Source organism: Falco punctatus (assembly GCF_963210335.1).
Source record: "Falco punctatus genome assembly, contig: scaffold_52, whole genome shotgun sequence".
Taxonomy (NCBI): Eukaryota; Metazoa; Chordata; class Aves; order Falconiformes; family Falconidae; genus Falco; species Falco punctatus.
In genome coordinates, this window is record NW_027660219.1 from 416,916 (window position 1) to 426,140 (window position 9,225).

Genomic DNA, 9,225 nt, shown 5'->3' on the forward strand with positions numbered 1-9,225 from the left:
TGTTGGAAGGAAGTCATGGGAGCAAGAAGAGAAACTTTAAGATACGGAGTTGTCTGCAGAGCTCGTGGCCTTGTAGGTAAAGGCAGTTGCTAAGTTGCTGTGTCTGCAACAGAAAAAAGAGCTACAGTGGAAAATTACTGAGCACAATCACAGGCTGATACGTCAGCCTGCTGTAAAGGTAAAAAGGCTTGCTTGATTTTAGTAAAGTGTCTTTGATTGTCTTCGAGTCTTCAATCTGCTCTCAGAGTCCGTGCATCAATAAGCCACAGGGACTGATTCAGAGCCCTGAATGAAGCTCTCACTCTGCAAAGCATTTTGGAGGGGCAGCGGGTTTGTGTCTCTGCTCCGAACAGATGGTGAGCAAAGGGCTGTTTCACCCTGAAGGGTCCTGAAGTTAAGCCAAAGAATGTTGACTGAGTCCAAAACACTGCTCAAAGCTCTGGTAGGTCCTGGCTATATTCACTGAGGAAAGTAGATATTTCAGTCGAACAGCCCTTATGCTAGGTAAAAGGGGAGGATTAAAGGCTTTCAGTGCTTAAAATAATCACTGCAATGTCATATTAAGTGTGGGTCTTAAGATGAGAGATGTCTGCATTTCCATTCTTAACAGGGCAAAAATGTTGAGTCTCTTCCCAGGATTAAAAGAAGCACAGGAATTCCAACAAGTTTCATGATGGAGGTGGAAGATCCCAACACAAAGGGTGCCATGCTGACAAAGGCTAGGAAAAATGCAATACCAACTATTAATGTGTAAGTGTGGAATTCATTGGCCTGACCAAAAAGTGAATGAGATAAACCATGTAAAAATGTCTGAGTGGCAACGTAGCCAAGGTGGCCAGCCTCTGCCATTACGAGGGAGGAAACATTATAATCGTATCTTAACATTAAGACCTGCAATACTTTACAATATTAAAATAGGGTGGTCTTAATGTTCATGCCCCTGGAAGCTGGCTGACCTTGGGATATGCTAAGAACCTGTATTTAGGCAAGGCATTTCAGTAGCATTTACAGTTGGCATCATTCTCTTTGAAAACTCGTTTTGCTTCTGGTTTATGTTTCAAAGGCTTCTTGCAAAATTTAATAAATAGCCGTTGGACTGAGATTTCCTCCCCCTCTAACTTTTAGTGAAGTTTTCCTGTAGCTATAAACTAAGAAATGCCTACTGTGTGCTCTCAAGAGTGGCTGTTGGAAAGTGCACTCGGTAGCACTTCCCTTTTTCTATCGTGGATCTCCTGTTGTAGAAGCTGTAGCACAGACTTCTTTAATTTACAAAATGAAATTACCTGGGGACGAACTTTACCCTGATCCAGCAATTTACATTTACCCTCTGGCAAAGGAGCGGGTGGATTCCTTTCCCCTGCTCTCTAGCTGCAGAGCAATCATTTTTCCAGTCTGAGATTGCTTTGTAGTTGATCCAATGGATAGGAGAGCTCTGCAGAAGGAAAACTGTTCCTCCCTCCTTCTTTTGATATTGTGGCTCTAGGAAAGTCATTTAACCTAAATGCCTACATTGTAGAAGGCCAAAGTGGCGTGAGAAGGCTTCCATCTATCACCTTCGTTTGATAAAATCCAAAGCTTGTAACAGTTTTCCTTTACCCATCTTTCAATTTTGTCTTTTTCCTCCCCCCCCCCTCCTCCAGGGAAGCTTATGCTAGAGGGAAGAAGGAAAGCCTCCCTTTTTACCAGAGGAGCCTTCCTCCTCCTCCTCAGACGATCCCACTCCAGAGGAGTTGTTACGTCCCATTTGTAAAGATGCGATGACGGATGCAGCAGTTATTCCCTGCTGTTTCTGTAATGGTATGCAGCCCGTGGCTCAGCACCTCCACATCACCTACAAAAAGGCAACACCCTGACACCAGGAGGGCCAGTTTTCCCTGCGGAGGGCGAGGAGCGGGGCATCGTGCACCGAGAGCAGGGGCAGCTCCGGAGCACAGCACGGCAGAGCCAGGAACTGGCAGCCTGTGCTCGCCCCCAGGGCCGCGGAGCTGCCTGTCCTGTTGAGAATGTTACGCAAAGGTTTCTGTAATTGTATATTTACAGAAAAAAAAACCCAACCCAAAAAAAGGAAATAAAAAACTTTACTTTTTCTGGCTGTGTCCTTGGGTGTGATTGCAGAGTGGTCTGTGCATCCCTCTGCTCTGGCAGGGGTTAGAGAGGGGCGGTTTGGTGCCTGTTCATTAGTAGGCATTGGGTTGCAATCCAAGCTCCCGGACCCTTCTCCGCCACCTGAATAACGCTGCAAGAAGCAGCAGGGTCAGGAATGGATTTGCGTGGCAGGGACATACCCTGAAAACTGCAGCTCCTGCCTAATGAAACTCGGCTCAAATGTTTGGAGGGAGCACCTACATCTTGCTGTGGGACCGGGAGACCTGTCACAGGACCCAGTTCTGATGGTGCCGTCCAGCTGACTTGAGAGGACTTGGGGCAGTCCTGAAAGTCAGGACCAGACCTTGCCTAGCTTCAGTGCAGAGCAACACGAGAGTTTGGGTGAGAACTGCGAGCCAACAGACAGAAGAGAAACTGCCAACAGTGGGATTGATCTCGGCAGCTCTTTTTCTAGCATGGGAGTGATGATGCAGCCTCTGACCTTTGTGAAATGTGTCCTGGAGTCCCTCCCCAGTGAGGGAGGCAAAGGTCTAGCACTGCCTTTGGCCCACGGCAGAGGTAGGAGAGAGTTCTGGACGTGTCTCTCCATCAATTGTCTCCAAAGGCTTTCTGTGGTGGGTGTGTGGCTCTAGGGAAGGCCTGGGCCGTGATATTTCTTTTTCACAAACTTTCTGATGCCAACCATCTGGACAACACATCTCTCCGGTGAGAAGGGGCTGAGAGAGATGGGACTCTTCAGCCTGCAGAAGAGAAGGCCCAGGGCACCTTCTCCATGTAGGTCACTATCTGAAGGCAGGGTGCAAAGAAGCTGGAGCCTGGCTCTTTCCAGTGGTGCCCAGCATCCATGCGGCTCAGGGTGGCCCTCCTTCAACAGGGGCTGGCACCAGGTGGCCCCCAGAGGGCTCTGCCAGCCCCAACCGCTCCAACAGCGTGTGATGCTGGCACAACTACCAGCGGCAGCAGGGACCGCCTGAAAGGGGCCTGAGCAGACACGGAGGTGTGAAGCAACGCTGCCGGAGGGGCTTTGCATCGCAGGGTCTGTCTCTGAGGCTGGGCGAGCGCCTGGGTGCGCCTGCAGGTGCACCCCTGAGACCACTGTGATGTCACCAGAGGGTCACAGTCACCCCTTGACTTCACTTGGGCTGCACAGCAACACTGCCAGCATCAGGTACTGCCAGCGTCAGAGTGTCCTGTGGGCAGCACCCAAACCATCGAGTCCTGCCACAGCACGCCGGACGTTGAGAGCTGCCAGCAGCTGAGGAGCCAGAGTCCTGCCCGTGGAACCCGAGCCTTCAAGTCCCACGACCCACCAGCAGCACCCGAGCCTTCGAGTCCTGCTGGCGGCACCCATCCAGCCCTGCCAGTGGCAGGTGAGATAGCAAGTGCCAGCAGCAGCTGACAGGGCACCAACTTCCAGCACCAGCGATGGAGGCGTCCAGGCATGAGCCAGCAGCACTGGGAGCCGCCAGGATCTCCCAGCGGGAGGACACCTGCCCCATCTGCTTGGGTCCCCTTGAGGGCCCCGCTGCTGTGGATCCGTGCTGGCATGCATTCTGCCACGCTTGCATCCAGCACTGGGCTGACACCACCGTCGCTGCCACCTGCCCCATCTGCCGGGGGCGCATCGTGGCCATCTGCCACCTGCAGGGACAGGTGGACCACAATGGGGCAGCCCGCCATCATCACGGCCGGCTCCATCCTCAAGTAGAGCTGTGGCGGTGGCAGGGGTGGCGGCAGTGGCAGCAGCAGCGGGGCCCCAGAGGTCCCCGGCGCCGGCGGCTCTCTGACAACGCTGGGGAGCGCAGAGTCCCCATGCCCCGCCAGCGCGTCCGCAGCATGTCCAGCCCGCAGGACAGAGACCGCAGCCCCCTCCGCCGCTTGCCGGACATCAGCGAAGATCTGCAATGGCTGCGCAGGTTGTTGGAGGATGAGCCGGGCTCAGGGGACCATGCGCGCCGCCTCCCCTTGCCCCGCTACCGAGTGAGGCGGCCGGGCCCCCCAGGGCCCCCCTGAAATAAAAACACTGGGGATGCTGAGAGGGGCCACACCTGGTTTCTTCTGTGTCTGGTTGCTCATTGCTGCACAAGTCGGGGAGTGAGAGGGGTATGGCCCTGGGAACTGGGGAAGAGGCTGGCATATGGCTCAAGAACTGGGAGGGAGGGAGGAATGTGTGTGTCGGAACTGGGGGAGAGGGGCCACTACTGGCTTCTTCTCTGCTGCTTTGCTCATTGCTGCGGGGATGGGATGCATCCCCAGAAGGGGAAGGGGGAGTGCCCTGGGACTCTTGCCAGCAGATCCCCAAAGGGGCCAGTGCCTGCTGTCCTGAAGGCCAGGGCGAGGCAAGCAGCTGAGATGGGGGTTTCAGGGAGACCCTCCTCTCCTCTCCTGCCCCCACACCCCTGTGCTGCTGAGGGCTGGGGGAGGCTCTCCGGGCTGGGGGAGATTTAACCCTAAGTCTTAACCTTGAGACGTAACCCTAAGTCTTAACCAAATAACCTAATCCTAAGACTCAACCCTAAGACTCAACCTTAAGACTCAGCCTTAAGACTTAACCCTAGGACTTAACCTTAAGACTTAACCCTAAGGATGAGCCTAGAGACTTAACTCTAAGACTCATCCTTAAGACTTAACCCTAAGACTCAACCTTAAGACTTAAGACCAGCAGGCCAGGGATGGTTTGCATGGTTTCCATATGTTATTCTCAGGACTCTGTCTTTGCTGCTCGAAAGCCTCAAGTGCCCTCTTTAGCTCACCGGTGCAACAGCCATGGCTGCTGCTGTGTATGCAATTTCAATAGACCCGCAGTGAGACACCCTGGCTAATGGCGCAACCAACTGGAAATCCTTCAGCTGCTTCTGCGGTAGGCAAAGGGAAATTAACTGAGTCATCCATGCAAAGCCCTTTCTTTTTGTTGAGTTGGCTATGAAATGTAGCATTTTTACCACTGCTGGAACACTTCCAACAAGTCACAGTAGGATTTTGGACTACAGACATATCTGTGCTTCCCCAAAGGTACCTGGACAGTGGGCAAGTGGGACGTACAGGTGCAAGCCAAGGGATGGGCAGAGGGGAACGGGAGAGGAGGAGGGACAGCTGGAGAAGCACAATAGCAGAGCACTGCTCCAAAACTGATCAGCAGAGGAAGAATAATGGTTGCTGTTATTATTTAACATCATTACATCCCAACAGTTGAGGTCCACAGCATCCATAAAGTGTCACAAGAAGCTTCCTCCTAGTAATATTTTTCTCCAAAAGGAAATTGACTTCATCTGGAGCAAAATGCACAAACCAAACCACGGCGCTGTCCACAAACAGCCAATAAGAGTGACTGCACCTCAGCACTTCAAAGAGAGGAAAAAAAAAGGCTATAAGAATTATAACAAAAAGAATAAACATATCTTGTCCTAGTGAGCAAGAGAACTAGCTCCTCAGATACACTAACAAATCAATGTATGTGCACAAAGCAAGATGTGTCTGAAATGAGGAGAGATTCCACTGCAGTTTGGAAACTGAGATGGTTTCTTACACACACACACACACACACACACGACTTCCACACACAGTCTTGGTCAGGATACTATAAACAGGGGTTTACTTTCTCACGAAAAATACCACTGGACTCTTCATTGATGAAGAGGAAGATGACAGGTCTGTTATCTCTGCCGGAAGATAGCACTTCCTACAGCCTACAATTTCTCCTGGCACTAGGACGTGACATTGGGTTCAGCAAGAGAAAGTGCCAAATCTTGAATCATTAGACCTGCTCAAAAGAGAAATAACAAAAGCTTTAAAATCAGGCCACTACTAAATCCTCCTTCCTATGCAGAATTGGGGTGTGCACTTCCAGCCCCCACACAGAAACAGAGGGGTTTCTTAAAAAGCCACTGTCTGTCTAAACCTGCACACAGCATTGATGTGTATCTATCTCACATTCACACATTCACTTCTCTCCCACTGAGATCATTTATTATCACGGGAGCACTTTCCCATAAGCATGTGGACACGTGACCAGAAGTGCACTTGGCACGCTGATGCATTAAAACAATTGGGGATTTTTTTTCCACTTTCACTGTAAGTGCCGTCTTGCGATACCAAAACTTGTGCTACAGACCTCCCCCTGCAGCAAGGGGAATATGAAAAGAAGGGCCAAGCCCCACATGCCCATCTAATACCCCTGCAGCTTCTCCCGAAGGAGCTGCCTTGCCATGGTTCTTTGCCAGATTCCAAACTGGGGACCTGTGTTTGGTCTCGCTGGACTCCCCTTGCATGGGAAATTAAAGGCAAGAGAAATTAAGAGTCCTGTCCTGATGTTGTTATGTAAAGGATTCCACTAATGCACTAGCATAACTCTGAAGGTCAAAAGAGACTAATATAATGCATGCATAGGAGAAGAAGTGGCTGTATCTTGCTTGATACCTTTTCCCAGATCCCTCCTGCTGTTGCTTCTAGGTGTTTAGTTAACTAACATAAACTTCTCAAAGCAAAAGCAAAGCCTTTTGAAGTGGCTTCGTTTCAGTAGCAGGTACTTCCAAATATGATTCTTTTTTCAATTTGTGCTGTTCAGGATTGCTGAGGAAGAAAAGTGCTTGGAAAATGGGCTTGCTGTTACATAGTCTGTGGCTGCCTGGCATAGCAAGCTTGCTTTGTAGTTCTCAGGAATGTGCCAAATGCCTTCAAACAAATGCACTACATGGTCTCTGTCCAAAGTTCCTAATATCTCAAATTTGCACGATGCAAAATAGAAGGTAACAAAGCTGTCTGGGGAGAGGATAACTGATTGAGGTTACATTAAGACCATGGGATTACTCAACCAGAGGCATGCAAACATCGCTGGACAAAGTTTATCAGTCTGTTCCAAATTCTAATTTGTTAGAACATTATTTTTGCAGATTATGCTAGGGTTTTACTTTGGATCTTTATTGTCCGAAAAGACTCCTCTTTCTCTGAGGACCTCTATTCCCCTCTCTACTGGTAGCAAAAGATTTAAAGTCTAACAAAACTCTAGGCCACCCAGCCGCAGGGTAAGATTTCCAGTAACTGATTCTGGATCTGAAATCCCCTGCCTGTTTGCAAAGCCAAGCCTAAAACTTCAAATGGTAAAAAACAGAGGATATTTGCCAGACATTGCTCCTCACAGAGATTTGTAGTTTTGTGATGATAATTCCATTCTAGTACCTCTTACACTGTAGGTTCTGACTTCCCGCACCACCAAGCTGCAGTAGTATTGTACAGAGAACACTAAAGCAAAGCTGAATGTATGAAAATACAAGACTAGGCCAGAAACCCATCACATGCAGAAGAAATAACCGATTATCCACCAGAAGTAAACTAACCCCTTTTTAGAGACTTTATTTCTCACAGAGTTTAGCCTTTGTAATTCGTTTACCTTATTGAGGCCAGCTGTTGAAATAACACCTCCCATAGAGGCTGGATGCATTCAGTCTTGGACTTGGTTGCAATGACGGGGTTTGGCACTCCAGTTTCACTACAGGTGGACAACTTGCCAGCAGCCTGGAGACTACGCCTGATTTGTAAGACTGGAAGTCAAGCAGGTGCCAGGGGGTTCAGTGCAGAGGTGCAGCTCAGAAGTTCCAAAACAAAGAAAGATTCCTTTCCAGTGGCCCCTTCTGAATTGAGGGGGCTCTGCTCATGGTTATTCCTTTTATAAAGAGGCATGTGTGGAGGCAAAGGCTACAGTGCCTGCTCCTGCTTCAGTTGGAACCTCTTCTCTGTGATCACTCTCAAGCTGAAATGCATTTGTGTTTTTTTGACAGGTATCTGACCCGCTGGTCCGTCAGATCTGCAAAGCTTATCTGGAAGAGGGGCCCTAAGTGGTGCAAAAAACCTCTGCCAGTGGGACACCCTTTGCTGAAGGATAATGTCAAACATACACACGAGCCTCTCTGTTTAAACCACTAATGGACAGAACTGGCATAGTCAGTAAGCACAGCTGTTTCCCACTGCTCTGCTTTTTTTGCAAGGTTGTCAGTATCCCCGATTTTCTTATGCCAAAACTGTCATTAGTACTCTATACTGTCTCCAGTGAATGAGCTGCAACCTGCTCCTCTAGCAGAATACAAGATTTAGCAAAGCAAAGTCCAGTGTGCAGAATGATTTGGAGAAAGGAGGGGCAAAGACTTTTACCTCAAAGCTGGAAAGGATCTGAAGGCTTTTGTTTCATCGTGGTTCACGACTGGGTTTGGAAAAGCATGTTTCCCGCTTTTTCCAACAATGAATGGTGATTCCCCATTAACCTGTGTTTCAGCTCAGATCTGCCTCATTTGGGCTTTTATACCTGTGACACTAATGGAAGAAAAAGTCTCCTGCAGAACTGTATTTCCTTGGCAGTAACAGAAATTGTTATGACTACCAAAATTAATTTTTTTAATTATCTGTACTATCCATAATTTGCAGCAGAACACCTATGGCAGTGGTAAACAGACGTGTGTATCTTACACGTCCCCTTAAGGATTTCTGGCTTGTGCTTCACTCCTGGATCTAGGAAATACAGAATGTTGACATCCTTGATGACTTGGCCTGTGATTTTTTCCCCATGGAAATACATTTGCCTTAAGTTGTCCGTATTGGTGGTACGGCTGCTTCCTGGGATAGTTTGGGCCTGATGGATGCGCATAATTTTCCATGCTCTAACTAAAAGGTGGCACCATTTCTCTCCTTGTATAGTAGTACGTGCGTGTACCTTGCACCTACTGACCACTGCTACTTGAGACGTGCTACTTATGGGCCTGGTATGAAAAGGTCATTACATTTATCAGGGTCATTATGGCTTTGGCTCCGTTTCTTTGATATTTGTCTGGGGGCTACAGATCAACACAGCTTATTTATATACTACTATGCCACTTAACCTTGTACTGCTTTCATCAGAATCATCTGCTAATACCTATCAGCATGGACAGGAACAGAGTGTAAGGATAAACACGTTTTACCCAGGAAACCAAGTTATAATCGTTCTTCTTAGCCTTACTTTGTGAAATGGAAGCCCTACATTCAGCCCCTTGAGCTGGCCAAGATCTTTTTGCTTTGGGAGGCAGAGCTAAGACTTCATTAACTATACTGAGATAAAATCTCTGGCTGACCGTCTATTTTATGAAGCTTTGA